At 40.8% G+C, this 19,533-nt stretch overlaps 1 long non-coding RNA gene across 1 annotated transcript; it reads left to right on the top strand.

Moving 5' to 3' along the window:
- Positions 1–802: 802 nt before the first annotated feature.
- On the top strand, positions 803–8,542 carry LOC114644852 (uncharacterized). Its single transcript, XR_003715058.2, has 5 exons — positions 803–946; positions 2,325–2,536; positions 7,203–7,295; positions 7,485–7,622; positions 7,736–8,542. It is a non-coding gene; the product is annotated as an uncharacterized LOC114644852 (long non-coding RNA).
- The last annotated feature ends 10,991 nt before the right edge of the window (positions 8,543–19,533 follow it).

Below are 19,533 nucleotides of genomic sequence, written 5' to 3'. Positions count from 1 at the left end.
TTAGATACAGAGTTTCTCTTTATCTGGTTTATGACTGAAGACTGTAGACATGCTGACACTGTTAAGCTAAATATTATTTCCTTCCTGGTAGTTTGTCATAGTATGGCTTTATATATGGGGGGACACAAAAATTCCCAGAATTGTTAAAAATATATATTATGCAACTTACAGCAATTCCTTTTTAGTCACTGTAAAACACTCTCATCAAGGTTCATTCTCTTATTCCAGTGCTTCTTCCATTATGGAAAACATTTCTCTGTATTCACCCTTTGTTATCATTTCTAGAGCCTCCTGTGATTTTTTTCCTGGATGTCTAACGCAGTAGCAAATCTTCTTCTCTTCAGTTTTTGACTGACAATGCAGTGTGTTAAGGTGCCAGCTCTCGGGGTGCACCACTGTTCTGGATGTTTTCTTTCCTGATGCTTTCTCATAGATGCCTTAATGCTGCTAATTAATAGTCTGTTTATGGGGAAACTCTTTATTAACCTGTCTGTTATGTTCACAAATGTGGTCATTGTTGTCTTGATGCTTGATATGACTTGACATGCTTTTCTCAGCTTGTACAGGAAAAATCGCAGGAGTCATGTGCACAATTGTAGAATAAATGTCAGAAATATGCTTTCAATCACCAAAGCACAATGCCAATTGGCAGACTGATTAACAAGACTGTAGGCATGCCATAATTGACGGCATAGTTGATAACTACACCTTACTCCCATGCTATTAACCAATTCTGTGAATTTTTGGCACCCCAAACATATGTTGAATTTTTATAAAAATCTTCAGTTTAAAAAGAAATCTTTTAAAATTTATATATTATTATTCTAGAGTGCGATGACATCTGAGCACATCCAACAAGGAAATGAGGAGGCAGATCCAGATGACCAACTTGGGAAAATGTGAAAAGTGGAGCCATGATAAGCAGATGATGAATGCTAAAGATCAGGTACGTGGAAACAATATTTGAAATGTCTGCCACTCACAAGAATGATCAGTAATAAGATAGAAGGCCAAAACTCAGGTTATATTCTCCAAAGATAAAAGCAGGTCAAGCAATGCACATTCAGAACACACCATACAATAACAGAAGGGCATTTAAACAAACGCCAAGAATGTCAGAAGCCCAGAGACCCCCAAACGATGTGTCCCTTGTCTGTTTTGCCAACGCTTCCATAACATGCCTGCTTGACTTCACATTTTTTGGCATGAAACAAGGTGCTGCAAGCTGCTGTGACAGCCAAGAAGTAAGACACAGGACTAAATAATAATTTAAAAAATCAAAATCCTTTGTTTTAAGCTACACCTTATTGTTTTATGATAGATAGATAGATAGATAGATAGATAGATAGATAGATAGATAGATAGATAGATAGATAGATAGATAGATAGATAGATAGATAGATACTGCAGCAGCAGCATACTGATAAAAACAATATTAATTAAAGAGCAATAAAAGTGCAGTGCAAGTTAAAAAATGCAAGGTGCAGAGTGTGAGGCAGGTATAACAGACAATAACTTTGTATAATGTTAACGTTTACCCCCCCAGGGTGGAATTGAAGAGTCACATAGTGTGATGGAGGAACGATCTCCTCAGTCTGTCAGTGGAGCAGGACGGTGACAGCAGTCTGTCGCTGAAGCTGCTCCTCTGTCTGGAGATGATCCTGTTCAGTGGATTCTCCATGATTGACAGGAGTCTGCTCAGCGCCCATCGCTCTGCCACAGATGTCAAACTGTCCAGCTCCGTGCCTACAATACAGCCTGCCTTCCTCACCAGTTTGTCCAGGTGTGAGGTGTCCCTTTTCTTTATGCTGCCTCCCCAGCACACCACCATGTAGAAGAGGGCGTTCGCCACAACCGTCTGCATCTTATTGCAGATGTTGAAGGACGCCAGCCTTCTAAGGAAGCATAGTCAGCTCTGTCCTCTCTTATTGTGCTTCTTAAAAGAACATACCAAAAACAGTTAAACACAGTTCGATCAAACATTCAATCAATATATTAATTCAATTACTATGTTCCAAAAACTATTTCCTTCAAACTAAACAGTCAATCCTCTTCTTCTACCTGAGCCATAGAGCTACTGTATATGACAAAAAAGCAAAGTCTTCAATGGATTCTCTTTTAAATTAAAGACAGATTACTAGAAACCCATCAATCTCCTTTTAAAATAGCACTAATGAAGTTATGCCAGATTCTAAAATATATCGAGCCATCCCTAATAGTAGGCAGTTTAACTTTTTTTTCCAGTTTGAGATTATGCACTATATAGCGAAAAGTATGTGGATGCTCCTCCAAATGATTGAGTTCAGGTTTTTTATTGTTAACAGGTGCATAAAGTCAAGCACACAGTCTGGCAGTTGACTGAGTCCTACACTGAAGAGGTCACTGACTTTAAATGTGCCACTGTTACAAGATGCCACCTTTGCCCAAAAGTTAGTATGTGACATTTCTGCTCTGCTAGATCTGCGTTGGCCAACTGGAAGTGATGTTATAGTGAAGTGGAACCGTCGAGGAGCTACAACAACTCAGCCATGTAGTGGTAAGTCACGCAAATTCACAGAGGGCGCTGCCAAGTGCTGAAACACATAAAAATGACCTCCCCTCTTTGGCATCATTAACAACAGAGTTCTTTTTATATATATACAACTCTAACCCTGAGATCTTTTGAAACTGGCCTACCACCCCTAGTCAGTTGTTTGCTGTCAGTTGTACTACCAAGCAAGGGAATGAATGGACCAGGAACAGCTTCATTAATCACACTCATTACAACTGATCACAGGTGGGAGGAAGCCAGTAACCGCAATGGAAATGGTGGGCACTTGTGTGTTCTCATTTAAGGCTGTAAAGCAAATAAAATGGGAATATTTTGAAGGGGGGTTCTTTTCTATACCCACTGTATACACTTTTACGTTATGTCATGCATGAGATCTGTAGACATACAGGCATGTGAGGTGGCAGAAGTAACCATGATACCATATCAGAGGTGAATGCCAATGTCCACTTCCATCTATCCATCCATCCATTATCCAACCCGCTATATCCTAACTACAGGAAACCAACCCTGGGCAGGGTGCCAGTCCACCGCAGGGCGCACACACACACACACCAAGCACACACTAGGGACAATTTAGGATCGGCAGTCCACCTAACCTGCATGTCTTTGGACTGTGGGAGGAAACCCACGGAGACATGGGGAGAACATGCAAACTCCACGCAGGGAGGCGAACCCAGGTCTCCTAAATGCGAGGCAGCAGCACTACCCACTGCGCCACCACGCTGCCCTATATATATATATATATATATATATATATATATATATATATATATATATATATTGTAGCAGATACAGGCTTTGTCCACCTCTTCAACCCTCAGGTACCACTCCAAACACCAGGTGAAAGTATAAATGTTATTTATTTTATAATTATATTGTGCACATAGCACTCTCCACACCACACTCATATAACCACTATTCTCTCTATAACAAACCAAATCCTCCTCACCCAGACACTTTGCCCTCCTACCTCCCAGCTCAGCTCAGTGTCTGGGCTTTCCCATAGTCCTTTTATATCCCCTGACCCGGAAGTGGTTCCTGGCCAAACCCACAAGTCCGTTTTCCTCCCGGGTCAGTGTAAACTGTCCTTTTATTCATCCCGGGAGCACGTCATTCTTTCCGGTCACGTGATGCTGACGCACTCCCGGGTTATAGGGCACACAAGAGCCCACTAGCCCCCCTACAGCGACTCCCGGTGGCCCCCAAGGTATCCAGCAGGGCTGTGTATATAAACTACAAAGTCCATGAGGCCCTGCTGGAACTTGGGGCACCATCATGCTGTCCAGAGGGCTCCTCCTAGCGGCCTGGGGGTGGCAACTGGAGTCTGTAGCCGGTCGTCCATCACAAAATATATATATATATATATATTGATTTTAATTAGAACCAGATAACATTCCACACATTTGAGTCAAACTTAACAAATCAAAACAAAAAAAAAACTAAACAAGAGAAAGAGAAAAGAGCCAGCGACCAAAGCTACTCCATAAAAGGAGCAAGAAAGCAAGGGTATCCTATTCCCTGAAATGGAAGCTTATTCTAAAATGTTATTGATTAGATCCTGCCATATTTTAAAAAAAGTTTTGGACACATCCTCTAAGTGAGAATTTAATTTCTTCCAATTTCAAGTAGTATAGAACATCGGTCACCCACTGACTTAGAGGAGAGTTAGGATTGCTCCACCTGAGCAAGATAAGTCTACCTGCCAATAGTGAAATAAAGGCAATTACAGTTTGTTTGTCCTTCTCCACTTTAAGCCCCTCTGTGAGCCCACCAAACACATCTGTTAATGGGTTAGGAGAGAGTGGGACCCCAAGGCTGACTGATAGGCATGCAAAGGTTTTGGCCCAGAAAGATGTCAATTTGGTGCAGGCCCAAAACATGTGACCGAGTGAGGCTGGAGCTCGATGGCAACGTTCACAGGTTGAATCTTGCCCTGGAAACATTTTGGATAACAAGATAACGAGATACAGATAATCAGATTTCTAAACTGCCTCTAGAAGCAACATCAGCACTGGGCCTGTGGGTTCAGAGCTTCATAAAGTAAGTTTCCATGTCTGAGCAGCTGCTCACAAGCTCAAGATCACTATGCACAATGCCAAGTGTTGCCTGGCGTTGTATAAAGCATGACATCATTGAACTGTGGAGCAGTGCAAGCGTTCTCTGGAGTGATGAATCATGCTTCACTATCTGGCAGTCTGATAGACACTTCTGGGTTTGGTGGATGCTAGGAGAACGCTACCTTCTAGACTACATAATGCCTAAGGTAAAATTTGGTCGAGGAGGGATAATGGCAGGATGAGGCCAAGGTGGTGGAGTGGCTATAACAGCTGCCGTACTGCTCTGAAGTACTAGTTCCAGTTAAAGGTACTGTCAGTGCTACCACATACAAAGACATTGTAAGCCAGGGGTCCTCAGTCACGGTCCTGGAGGGCCACAGTGGCTACAGGTATTCATTCCAGCCAGTTTCCTAATTAGAAATCAGTTCTTGTTGATAATGAAACTTGGTATTTAACTTTATGCCATGTTCACAGCATTTTCATTCATCACAGACAAATTTTAGTTACATTGTAGATCAGAGGTCCTCAATTACTGTCCTGGCGGTCCGCAGAGGCTGCAGGTTTTCACTTCAACCAATTTTTTAATTAGAACCCATTTATTTACTACTAAAGTAATATGTTTTTTGGGATTATTTTCAGTTATCTTTTCTGTTACACTTTAGAACCCTTAATTGTCAATTTTAATTTTTAGCAGCTGCTTTAAGTTTTCATTGTTTTCTGTTTTCTTAACCAGACATTAGTTAATAATGAAATGCTGATAACCAATAAACCAGCAGCTCTCCAGCTAATGTGTTTCCTATTAAACCTGTGCATATTTTGTGTTAAAAAATGTTTAGAAATAAATGAGAGGGGAACTGGAGGGGCCGTTAAGTTTAAATCTGTTCTGGTCCACAAATATGGATGATGTTCTCAGAGAAGGGTGCAATTCATATTTCTCTTGGATGAATGAAAGCACTAAAGCCAAACAGTCACACATCAAGTTTTATTATCAGTAAGGATTGTCTTCCAATTAGCAAACTAGTTGGAAGGAACACCTGCAGCCATTGCGGCCCTCCAGGACTGTGACTGAGGACCCCTGTTTTAGTCAATTCTGTGCTTCCAACTTGGTGGCAACAGTTTGAGGAAAGTGCTTTAGTGTTCCATCATGACTGTGCCCCCTGTAAACAAAGCCAGGTCCCTAAAAACATGGAACTCAAATGGCCTGCACAGAGCCCTGACCTCAAACCTACTGAAAGCCTTGGGGATGAACTGGAACAATTCACAGTACCTGACCTCACAAATGCTCCTTTGGCTGAAGAGCCACAAATTCTCACAGACAGACCCCAAAGTCTTGTGGAAGGAAGAGTGGAGGCTGTTATAGCTGCAAAGGGAGTGCCGCCTCCATTTTAATGCCTATGGCTTTCAAATGGAATGTCCAACAAGCTCGTATAGGCGCGATGGTCGTGTGTTCACAAAGTTTTGGCCATACAGTGCATTTCATATGCCAATTGAATTATGGGAGGTTAGTGTGTCCAACAGGGAGCTTTAGCTCCACAAAAGACCAAGCTCAAAAATGGGAAATGCACTGTAGAAAGGTAGTTCCAATTAAAGCGCCACTTAAAAACCATAATGGCACAAATAATAATTTTACCTTTAACATTAATTCAATAGTCATTTATCTTACAGTCCACATTAGACTCGGCTTGGAGACCAGCGTGAGTATTGGCAGGGTGAAAGTTGTTGTAGCAGTCAAGGCCCTCTGCCTCACTCTCGCTGTCTTCCCCTCTGTTAGCTCAACTGCTCTCATGGAGCATGGAAACCTTTGGTGGGTGGAAGGTTATGGAGGGCAGCAATTCAGAGTTCACAGGATTGAGCAGGTCGGCAGTTGGGGTGCTCCAGTATGCATGGGGTTCAACAGGTGGGAGGTTCTCAGAAGTCCATGTGGCATTGCTTTCTATAACTATAAAGAAGTTTTCACCCCTAGTTTGCTTGGAGCAGTTGATTCAACTCTGGAGTGATTTTCCCCGTAGTCCAGTTTATTCAGGTCGATATGAATGTGCTAATCTCCCTCTAGTGCAGATTAAAACAATTGGATCAAGATCCTTTAGAAATGATGGCTGTGGCACAGTACCAAAAAAACCCTGAAGCAGTTTGTTTGAGGCAAGAATGTGAAGTGAAGAAGGACTGACTGAACCATAGGAAACACTGTGCATTGTGGGTAACCTTTTCTGTGTGCTGTGGTAGTTGTGCTACTCCAGTGATTAGAGTCAATCACAGCATGCATACATACATAAAGGTAACACATTTCAAAAATTAAAGGTTGCATAAGTAGCAGTCAGACAGACTCACAGCGTGTCCCTCTGTTTCATGATCACATAGAAACTGAACAAGCTAAAAAAAACAAATGGTGTAAGTTCACTGTTGATCAACCCAGTCACACCATATCTGGAGATGGAGAGAAACACATAACAGCACTCTCTATAACCATAAATCAAACCCCCTAATCTTACACCATTAGAGTGATGCAAATCAACAGATGAGCACCTTGTAACTACAGTGCAAAAGTACTGGAAAAGTGAACTGACATTTAATACGTGTAACCCTTATGTTTACAGAATTCTGAAAGTGTTAGGAACGGTGGCTGAGCATCAAGATTGTTACTCTGGGATGTGACAGAAAAGACAAAAAGAACATTTTTTCCTGTACAGGTGAGTATAAATGATCTAATATGCTGCATATATGAAGCTTAATGTATGTATGCTTGTTGTTTATATAATTCCACACCCTTGGTCCAATCTTGACAACATAAATTCCACTTTGTCAGGAAGGCGACTTTGGAACCAAATCTTTTGACCCTGGAGTACCTTTCTTTTTTTTTCTTTTACCTTTTACTGCAGTGAGATGTAATGACAGTGCCACCTGGTGGCTCAATTGTGTCACTGACGTCCAGAGCAAGTGAAAAACCAGAACAGACTTAAGCCAGACTGGCAGACAGGTGCTGCTGCTGCTACTAGAGGAATAAGTGCTGCTGTGCTGTACGTACCACCTCTGATAATATTTGTTTATTAGTTGAATTTCTTGTATCATCTTTATGTATGTGGCATTAATTTACTGTTGTTAGCTGTTTCTATTTTGTTTCTTTTCTCAGAGTCCTTGTTACCACTGCTGTTTTGACTAAGATGCTACTCCTGCCAATGCAGTGAGCCGTCAGAGTTGTTGGAAATCTTACACAGGAACAGTTCCATGAACAACACTCCTGAAGTGCTACTACTATTATTACAGATTACTTTGTTTACAACAAATACAAATGCGTGGAAGGAAATATCTGCATGTCCAGGAGGGGGTGGACGGCCAGCTGACCTCGGTCATCAAAACTGTGAAGGTGTCTGACTATGTCTGTTACAATTGACCATGGACCCCCCAGAGGTTTATTTTCTCTAGAAATAACAATGTCTGGAGTTTTTATTTTCCTCTTCTCTGTCGTCAACTGGCCATATCTTTATTTTTTTTTTAATCTTTGTTAGCATGACTTCAGGTGTGTATTTACTAGTGGATAAACATTAACAGGATGGCACGGTGGTGCAGTGGGTAGCGCTGCTGCCTCGCAGTTAGGAGACCTGGGTTCACTTACTGGGTCCTCCCTGCGTGGAGTTTGCATGTTCTCCCCGTGTCTGCGTGGGTTTCCTCCGGGCACTCCGGTTTCCTCCCACAGTCCAAAGACATGCAGGTTAGGTGGATTGGCGATTCTAAATTGTGCTTGGTGTGTGTGCCCTGTGGTGGGCTGGCACCCTGCCCAGGGTTTGTTCCTGCCTTGCACGCTGGGATTGGCTCCAGCAGACCCCCGTGAGTCTGTGTTTGGATATAGCGGGTTGGATAATGACTGACTGACTAACATTAACAATATTAGTTATTTACTGGAATTTAAAACAGAAGTGGTACTTATAAAAAATGTACAGTATAGACCTTTATGCAGACTTTGTATGACTAAAAACATTTGCATTAGTGTATTAAACTTTATTTTTCTATGAGCATGTAATGGTGTGCTGTGTATTATGAGTAAGTTTCATTGAATATCGGTGCCAGCTGGGGTTGTAACTCAACATAATAGAAATGCAGGACAGTAGTAGAGTGATTATCGATGAAACTACAGAGATGAACTCAACACCACCGTGCTAATGAAATGGTGGCTCTTTAATTTATGAAAGTTTATTTACAAACTATAAAAAGAAAACATTTCAACACACCATTGCATAATATATATATATATATATATATATATATATATATATATATATATATACAATTTAACAGAATAAGTCTGCGTGCCAAAAGTGTAGTGAATGCAATCACCGTTTGCTTGTCCTTCTCCACATCAAGTCCATCTGGTAGAACACCGAACACAGCTGTTAATGGGTTAGGAGGGATTGTGACCCCAAGGCTGTCTGAGAGGCACTTACAAATTTTCGTCCAAAATGATGTTAGTTGGTTGCAGGCCCAAAACATGTGACCCAGTGAGGCAGGAGCTTGGTTGCAGCGCTCGCAGGTTGGATCCTGCCCTGGAAACATTTTGGACAGTTTTAAGCGAGACAGATGGGCTTGATATATAATTTTTAGTTGAATAATTCTATGCTTTGCGCATATGGAGCTCGAGTGAATTCTCTGCTTTGCTACCTTCCACTCCTCTTCTGCTATATTAATTAAGAGATCTTCTTCCCAATGTCCTCTTGGATCTTTGAAGGGTAGGGACTCTAATAGGATTTTTTATAATGTGGAAATGGTGTTTAATTCCTTGAAATTGAGAAGTATTTTTTCCAGCATTGGGGATGGTGCGAGGTGGGGGAAATCGGGCAATTTCCGTGAAACTTATTTTAAATGATTTTGAAGGGTTAGATTGAACTGTAATAAAGAATCAGAAAAGAAAGCCTTGCCATGTTCAGATTGTGTGTTTTTACAGCATACTTTGCAAGATGGATCTGTGTTACAATAGCAACATTTCATTTCATTTATTCTGTAAGCAATATGTCACTGATGTTTAAACAATTTGCAGTCTCTTGATTTCTTATGTATTACTGGTGCAAACGGTCCTCAGGGCTCTGTCCTCGGCCCTCTGTATTTACATGCTTCCCCTTGGCCATAATATCCGTAGTTTTGGACTAGGTTATCATTTTTATGCAGATGTTTACATTTTACCTGAAGAAGGGGCCTGAGTTGCCTCGAAAGCTTGCATATTGTAATCTTTTTAGTTAGCAAATAACAGTGGTCATTTTGCTTGACTTTTCTCTACAATGTTAAAAGTGGAACTTCATCAGAACTTTCTCACCTCACAACCTGCCTAAGTGAAAGTTAAAACCTGGATGGAGCAGAACTCTTTAAAATTAAACTGCAACAAAACTGAACTCCTGCAAATTGGGACTAATGTGCAACTTAATAAAATGAGCTCCTTCCCAGTCCATCTTGGCGGTGATCTCATCAGACCTGCCTCTACTGTAAAAAATCTTGGTGTCATTTTTGATTCCTCCCTTTCATATTCCACCCACATAAATCACATTAAGAAACTTTCTTACTTTCACCACCATCACATATCCCGTGTTCGCTCCTTCCTCTCCTTTTCTAACGCTGAGTAACTCGTCACTGCTTTTATCACATCCCGCATCGATTATTGTAATTCCCTACTGGCAGGTGCCCCTTCTAATCTTATATCACAGCTCCAGCTTATTCAAAACTCTTCTGCAAGCAGCAGCAAGCACATCACACCATCCTGCTCCGTCTCCACTGGCTCCCTGTGTCTTACAGAATTGAATATAAAATCCTACTAATAACCTACAAAGCTTTAAATAACCTCACGCCAAACTACATCAGTGACCTTCTCCATCACTATGTGCCTGCCCGCCCACTAAGGTCCTCTGATTCTGGCCATATTGTTGTGCCTCACACTAATCTACACTCCATGGGTGACAGCAGGGCCTTCAGCTGTATAGCGCCCAGACTCTGGAATGACCTACCGAAATTAATCAGGTCAGCTGACTCCATGAATTTTTTAAAAAACAACTCAAAACTCATCTGTTCAGTTTGGCTTTTAGCTCAACTTGACTTTATTACCCTTCTCTCAGTTTACCTCCATGTCAAGATGTTCATGTAACCTGTGTGTGTGTGTGTGTGTGTGTGTGTGAGACCATCAATTATGTTGTCTGTTAGGCTTTTCTTTCTCTGAATTCACTGTCATAATCTTCTTTATTTATTTATCTGGTTTGTACAATACTGTATACCCTGCCGTTCTTTCTTAAACTCTGTGAAGTGCCTTGAGCATGGGAAAGGCGCTATATAAATAAAATGTATTATTATTATTATTATTATTATTATTATTACATCTTTAAAATATTTCTGCTTGTATTTTACAAGTACACAGGGAGCAGTGCCAAACACTCTCTGCTTTTAACCTTTCTGCACTCATTTTCCAAAACTTTGGGCATCTAACAATATATGTGTATTCCCCTTTGAAAACATGATATCTAATTTTGCACAAGGTAGTGTGGACTAATGAATAATTGAACTCTGATGGTTTGGGTTGCCTCCATGCACCCTATTGTGTTCTGAGAGCCTCTTCGACCCACAACTGTTGATAGTCATAACTGAGATGAGCTGGGAAAATGAGGACACACACATGCAGCAAGGGGTAAGTGCAAAAAGTCATTTTTATTAAAGTCCATCAAAAATCAAATTGTATTCAAATAAATTAGGCAGGGCATCAAATTACTCTTCAATAAGTACATAAAAACTGTGTAAATGTGGAAGTTAAAATATCCATACAAATAATTTCATTAAAATTGAGGTTAAAATCCCTAGGCAGGACACAGTCTCTTAAAAACTCACGATCTTCGTGCCACTTCTAAAACAGATGTATCCTCTGCTTAGGATCTTACAGAAGAGGAGATGCCCAACTGCCAGGCACATCCAACCTTCCTTCACAGGCTTGGGTCCCTACTGTCCATGGCTTCCAGCACGGCACAGCGCCAAGCCTCTGCTCCTTCTGCTCCCACTGCCACTCCTCAGCCTTATGCAGGTCACTCCGCACTCCCCAAGAAACGCTCGGTGGGAGTGACCCACTTCAGTCATGCTCTTTTGAGGGACTCTCCTCCCGGCTGCCTAACTCCTCTCCTCCACACCCTGGTTTCTCCCAGTCCTGCCACATTCCTGCCTTTCTATCCATCTTATAACCTCCATTCTTTCCTTTTCTTTTTTCCGGCTTGACCCTCTACTCCTCATGCAGGCTTCCTTATATTGGCCTGATTGGGTGCAGGTGTGAGACACTGCTACCTCCAAGGCATGAATGAGGCACATGACTGACACTTTCATTCGCACATGTATGTGCAATCAGTCAGGCACCCCAGCAAGCCCCTAAGCGGACTTTGCTCGCACAAACCCGGGCCCGATTCTGAGCCTGCATGACCTAGGGTGCGATTATTTATTTAAAATCCACTCTACACTACAGACCACTTATCACAAGCCCATGACAATGGTGTTGTGAGGGGGCAACACTGACCACTGCATCAACATTAAGCAAAATTACACTACATGCACTATGTTATGAACTAAAAATAAAACTCAAACCACTGTATGCTGTTGAGGTTGATAATGGTCTCCACCCTACAATGGTAAAGGGGTAAGTAATTACAAATATCACAATAATCTATGGACTTCAGAACACAAAAATATACAAATTCAGACAAATGAGAAAAGATCATTCAGTCCATCAAGTATTTTGGTTAGCTAATACCTGGTTGTTCCAAACAAATATTATTTAAAAGTAGTCAATGTGTCTGCTTCAGCTGCTTGACTTGGTAGGCTCTCCCACACTCCCATGACTCTTTGCATGGCTTTAGTCTTAAAAATGCTCTTCCTCTGAATATCCTCCTGTGTCCTCAAGTACACAATTCCCTACTTAATCAAAAGAATTCTGCTAAATGAACTTTATTTTTTTTATTCAAATACAAAGAAATTACAACAAACAAATAACAATAACCAAACAGATACTACAATATGCCTTAAAATCAATCCAAAGAAAACAAAAAAATAAAACAGAAATCAAAAATTCAGCCCCCATAGAATCAACTTTACAGATGCTTTTGAGAATTTTAAAGACCAAGATGGGGTCCCCGTGCAGCATTCTTTGAGAGGGGTCCAGCTGCAGTCCTCCGCAGCTCTGTGGTTCAGTAGCTCTGCTGGACAGCCAATTGGATTGCAGGTTTTTGTCACATGGTTTACTCGACTTGAGTCAGCTATCCCTCCCTCACCCTAATCCTAACCATAGTGTAACCAGGCATTATCACTGACGTATAATATAAAGCGACAATCTCAATGGAGTGAAGCTCTGAAGGTCTGTAGCTGGAGTCTATTGGAGAGCTCTGTTGCATTCTGTGCTTAAGAATTAAAGAGGTTTAATTTCCTTAGCCTGTCACAGTAGAACATGATCTTTATTCCCATGATGCACCTGGTTACTCTCCTTTGCACAGCTTCAAGTGCTGCTCTGTCTGTTTTTGAAGCATGGTGACTAGGGGACTCATTTATAATGTTTGCATACGCACAAAAAGAGGCTCGAAATGTGAGCACACAACTTCCAATGCAAACATCAGAATTTAACTCTGCAGCCCCTTTTCTTTTAATCAGAGTGCAGGGCCCCAAATTCTTTAATATGGCATCGCCACCTCCAATATCCACATTTACAATATCTCTAACATTAACTTTCCACTCCTTACCTACTTCGAGATATTTAACCTATTAAAGCATAATGCAATCCAAATCTTTATCTTTACTTAAATGCTCAAAATGGCTGCAATAGATACCCAAATTTTACAAAATACAATTATACGATAATAAACAACATACTCCAAACAAAAGAAAATAACAGAGACCTTTGTTGAATCCACTTCTCCCTTTCCCCACATGTGTCTCCTATTGACTGCTCATCTCACCCCGTCAGGAAACACACCAACTTTCCAGCAGTTTGCTGAAGTTCAACTCATGTCCTCCCGTGTCTTCGGTGCACTGAAACTTTTTGTTCACCTCCCTGTAGTTTCTTCTTCTCGTTCAGTTCTCCATGCATCCTACACCCTGTCTCGGAGAATGTATTTGGTCTGATCAGCGCTTACTTTCGTTACCCTGAAGCGGTTTTCCATTATTTCCTTTTTTTTAATGGTGGTTCATCATTTTGATGTAGCTTTTACTCTCTCTTCAATGGTATACCACAGCTTTTTCTTACTCTTTCTTTGAGCATTTTGCTAAAGCTTTCTCTTTTTCCTCTTGTTTTCAGCATTCTGCTAAAATCTTGTTTTCCCTTCTAGTCCTTTAGGTGTCAGTGTTCTACTAGAACCTTTTCACACTCTGTTGACATGGCTGCCTGTCTCTCTCTGTCACACCATTTTTTCCCATCTCTCCCCTCTCACCCTCTTTTTTCCTCCAATCCCATCCCTGCAACCATTCTACACAGCCTGTGGATGGACCAATCAGAGGGCACTAGTGGCTATCATGCTAGGCTTTACGCACTCTACGCTGTTTAGGTTTACTATTCTTCTACCAGTCTTATTTTGTTTAATGTAATTTTTCTTTATTAAAATTACTCATATTCTATATTTTTTCCCCCAAAACCTACCCAAGCATGCATATTTACAGCAACTCTGACCCATCCGTACACAGCATCCTTGATAAAGTAGGGAAATGCAGCCAAACCAAATAAATGACTCCCACACATAATAATTCATATCACCGAGCTGTTGTTATTTTGTGAATTGATGTGACAAACATATTAAAGCTCAAAAGTGATGAAGATTTTAGTTCCTGTTAAGAGGACCGGTGTAATTGCACTGAAGAGCTTTCTCTTTTTCATCAGTTTACATCGGCTTACATTGGCTACCTGCTGTTATTTCTCAGGGAACTGGCCATCACGTCAGGAATATCTCGGCCAAACTTCACTCTGCTGTGTTGGAAGCCATTTACTGACTGGGAATGTGTTTCATCTCGTTTTTGTATGGTGTATGTGCACATGCATATAGCAGAACATGTCACCCACATAAAAAATCGATTTGCAACTAATCAGAGCACTTTGCTGCACTCATATTGCAATAGGAGTACCTAGTGAGAATGAAGCTGCTGTTGTTAATCATAAGCATTCAATTACCATACAAGTCATCTGTGATGCCAAGGTGACACTGACAATTGTCAGGACTGCTCTGACATAATGCTGCATAAAAAGGCAGATGCCATTCGCAGATCAAAATCAGAGAGTGTAGATGTGTGTTTTCATCTTCCCATTACAAGCACACTCTACCTGCATTGTCAAAAGAGATCGGACTTTTGTTTTTTTTTTCTTATTTATGGCAGTAACTTGGTGCCATCAACATATTTGTACTTGTTGTGGACACCCGTGCTTAGGCCACTGAATAAAAAGTTTTTTGTGGCCTCTAATTTAGAGAGGAGAACTTCTGTCTTGCACTACTGGATGTGTCATGTGGCTGCACTAAAAGATAATGACGGTCTGCTGCATCGTGATTGCATGTCTGTGTGGTTGATTCACATGTTTCATATATGGGTGTTTCAGGGTGAGCCAGGTGGGGGCACAAACATACATTTACAACATGATTGTGATTTATAAAGGTAGTGGCGGAAGGCCGGGTGCCATGCTTGGCCGGGACGCCCCTTCGATGTGTATTCAGGGGGAGCAGCCCTGGACAGTGCAGTACCTCCCCCTGGATGGCCGCCCCCCCAGGGTTGGAGCGGTGCCTCAGTCTCTCGCAGGGCTTCATGGGAGATGGAGTTCTCCACAGCCCTGTTGGGGTCTGGGGTGGCCGCCAGGGGGTGCGGCATGGATCCCTGGGCCCAGCTGGACTAATCTTGAGCCCATAAAAGGAGCCAGCATCCACCACTCAATGGCCAGAGTCGGGTGGAAGGAGGACAAAGCTGTGAGGGAGTGGTGGTGACAGAGAGAGGAGTGTTTTTGACTTCAGTGTTTAGTGCTTGGGACTGTATTGTGGCTGGGGGGATTATGGGGAAGACGTGCTCTCCTGCTGAAGAATAATAAAAGTCTCCCTTGTCAAGTCTGTGCCGGGTCAGGCACAATATAGTGCCTTTCTTACAAGGGGTAATTGCATAGAAATGTCCTTACGCCATGTCTTATAAATCAGATTTTTTTTTTTTTTGCATATGCATTTCCTGTTTTTTTGCATATGTGTACTTTCACACTTGAAATCACACAAAGTTTTATAAACGGGGCTCTAGAACTGCACACAAAACTTTATATCAAAGTTAGGTTTTGGCCTACTGCCACACAAAGTTTAGACTGTTTTTTTTTTTTCATTCAGACCACATGGATCAGTCACATCTTTAAATTCAAAGATTGGCCCATCAAAATTCTTGCACATAAAAGAGCACAAAGGAATCTCGCTGAATTTTGAAGACGTGTGAAGAAATACCAAAGGGCTCGAGTCACTCCCGTTGCTTTGCCCAGTTTCCATAGGACCACAGAATGAATCATCCAGTTCTAGTGTTTGACTCGTCAATCAGCACTCACTGTCAGACTGGGAGACACTGCTGAGCATCAGAAACCTCGACAACAGCCAGTGGAATCAGTATAGGGTATGGCTATCTCAAGAATCAAAGCCCCTTGGTTCAGATGGACCCCTCAGAAAAGACCACATTCGACCTACACTTCCATTTCCAATTCCTCCCAAAATATAAACATTTTATAAATTTCATGCATATGATAAGGTGTCCCAGAATCCTCTGTGCCTCATGTAAAAAAATGTATCAACTTCAACACGATACCTGCTGTTCAATTAATTTTTTAAAGTTTTGTATTTTATTTAAATGAACAGCAATTTTTATTTCTATAGCACAATTTCATACAAAGAACGTCATACAAAGTGCTTTACAAGATGTCAAAAAAAAAGTTCCAAGAACATTTACGTAGCACAAATCTACAAGTAATTGAAAAAAGAGTCCTTATATATAGATTCATTTTTAAATCTCTAAAGATGAGTCTGATGCTATAGTCAGATGGCCAGGGAGGACAGAAAAAATAAAAAAAACTCCAGATAAGCTGGAGAAAAAAACAAAATCTGCAGGGGTTCCAAGGCCAAAAGACCACCCAGCCCCCTCTGGGTATTCTCTCCAGCATAATAAGCTTTGCCCTCGAGAATTGTTGAGAGTTGCAGTTTCCTCTTCATTCCGACATCACCGGCAGCTGCACAGGACTTTGATCAGACTGACAGAAAAGAAAGCAGAAAAAAGTAGAGATATACTACACATATAGTCTATTAGAAGTAAAAAGTAAAATGCAACCATTAAAAAGGCAAATTAAAAGGTGGTGTGTTAGACATTTTTAAAATGTTCCACAGTGTTATCCTGCTGTATCTCTATTGGTAAAGTATTCCAGATGTTTGGTGTATAACGGCAAAAGAGCCGCCTCATCATCTTTTTTATATATTTGGCTCTTGTGATAAGAAGCAAACCACTGTTAGAAAATCAAAGGTTACGAATGGCAATGTAAGGGACAGGCATTTAAATGTTTTAGAAATAGCAAGATTATTTAGAGTTCTATATACTATTAGTAGTATTTTAAAGTCAATTGTAAAGGACACATGGTGACCAATGTGATAATTTTCAGGCCAGTCTGATGTGCTCAGATTTTCTTCTACTGGAAAAGATTTTTGCTGCTCCATTCTAAACTAACTGCAACCTATTGACATTTTTCTTAGGTAGTCCACTTAGAACTTAAAGCAAAAGCATACATTTATTTCTCAATATCTTGCAATGTTTTTAGTGGTGTACTTTTTGCAGTGTACATTAAATTAAAAAATGCAGTCCTAGTAATCTAGTTAATGTGCAATTTAAAATTTAGATCACTGTCCATGATTACTCACAAATTCCTTATTTTTGTCTTATCTTTCAATTCTAGGGATCAAATTTTTTTCTGAGACCTTCACTGTTTCCATTTTTGTCAACAACTAAGATTTTCCACTTATTTAGCTTCAGGAAGTTACTACTCGTCCATTCTGTGATGCTATTAAGACATTGGATCAGAAGACCCAGAGCATCAGGGTCATCAGGTGCTATAGATAAGTAAAGCTGTGTGTCAGCTGCATGTCAGCTGTGGGAGTTCACCTTTTTTTATGATAATCCGGCATAATGGAAGAATGGAGATTGAAAAAAACAGTCACTCAGAATAGATCCTTGATGTATAACGTATGCAATATCATTGTTACCCAAACTACATTCACCACAACTAACAAAAAATGTCCTACCTGCTAAACAGGACTGAGACCAATTTAAAAAACTATCAGAGGGACCCACCCATTGGCTAAGGTGGTCTACAATGTCAGATGTTGCGATCTGGGGCCTCATGCATAACGCTGTGCATAGAATTCACACTATAACGTGACGTACAGACAAAAGCGGAAATGTTCGTACGCACAAAAAAATCCAGATGCATAAATTTGTGCGTTCACCATCTTCCACGTTCTTCAGCTCCATAAATCCCTGTCAGCGTGAAAAGTAACGCACGTGAACGCGCCTGCTTCCACTCAGAATAGATCCTTGATGTACAACGTATGCAATATCATTGATACCCAAACTACATTCACCACAACTAACAAAAAATGTCCTACCTGCTAAACAGGACTGAGACCAATTTAAAAAACTATCAGAGGGACCCACCCATTGGCTAAGGTGGTCTACAATGTCAGATGTTGCGATCTGGGGCCTCATGCATAACGCTGTGCATAGAATTCACACTATAACGTGACGTACAGACAAAAGCGGAAATGTTCGTACGCACAAAAAAATCCAGATGCATAAATTTGTGCGTTCACCATCTTCCACGTTCTTCAGCTCCATAAATCCCTGTCAGCGTGAAAAGTAATGCACGTGAACGCGCCTGCTTCCACTCCCAAACTCCTCCCAGAATTACGCCTCTTTGAGTATGCAACTCAATATAAATAGCCCTTAAGCTCAGCATTCTGTGAAAGACAATGGCAAAAGCATGGGAGAAAATAGAAGAATTTCAGCAAATACCAAGTGGAGGCATTGGTTTAAACAGTGGTATAAACAACAAAAGGAAGTTGATCGAGTGACAGAGTGTTGGAGAAACTCGAAATTTCAAGTTCACAAAGTCGCACAGTGCCCAAAATAAAAAAGAAGTTGACAGATATCAAAGTCGCCATGAAAAGGCAAGTTGTAGCCCACTGTCTGAGTGTCATATAAAAGCTTATTAGGGTACAGAGAAAAGAAACAAAAATAGGGACACAGTGGGGAAAAAACCTTGAAATGTCAACTTTAATCTCAAAATTTCCACTTTAATCACATAGTTTATTTTGTCATTAAAGCAGAACATCATAAACTTCATCTTTAAATTGTTTAATTTACTAGTTTCTCAAATCCCATTGTAACTAATGTGGCACGTTAAATGCTTTGTTTTGTATTTGATCTTCTATGTGTTCTGTGTGTGAATCACTACGTGCTTCTTAAACGGGCTTTCTCTCCCTCCGACAGGACACAGAATCCATTACATTCGTGATATTACAGGTCTCTGAATAACTAAAATACTGAGATGTATACTTGAAATAATTTTCATGATGATAGAAATTAAAGCATGTATTAAACATGGAAACACAGTGGCGCAGTGATTGTTCCTGCCTCACGCAAGATGCTTGCTGCGCTGTGCGCGATCTTCAGTGAAATAATTTATTTCAGCAGTGCTGTCTCTCTCAAACGTGCTAACCCCCAATTCCTGTCCTTCCTTTTCTTTCTCCAAGTAACCAATCAACACACAATCAGCTCTGTAATAGACGTTAAACCAACTCTAAGCTTAGAACTCCGATTCTTCAAAACTTTTAAGGAACATTGAAATATCTTCATAGTATGTGTTTAATTATTCTATCCTTCCAGAGTCGCACCAGC

This window comes from Erpetoichthys calabaricus, chromosome 12 (assembly GCF_900747795.2).
Source record: "Erpetoichthys calabaricus chromosome 12, fErpCal1.3, whole genome shotgun sequence".
In the NCBI taxonomy this organism is placed as follows: domain Eukaryota; kingdom Metazoa; phylum Chordata; class Cladistia; order Polypteriformes; family Polypteridae; genus Erpetoichthys; species Erpetoichthys calabaricus.
Note: the sequence above shows the minus strand (reverse complement) of the source record. Positions and strands in the feature narration are given on the sequence as shown.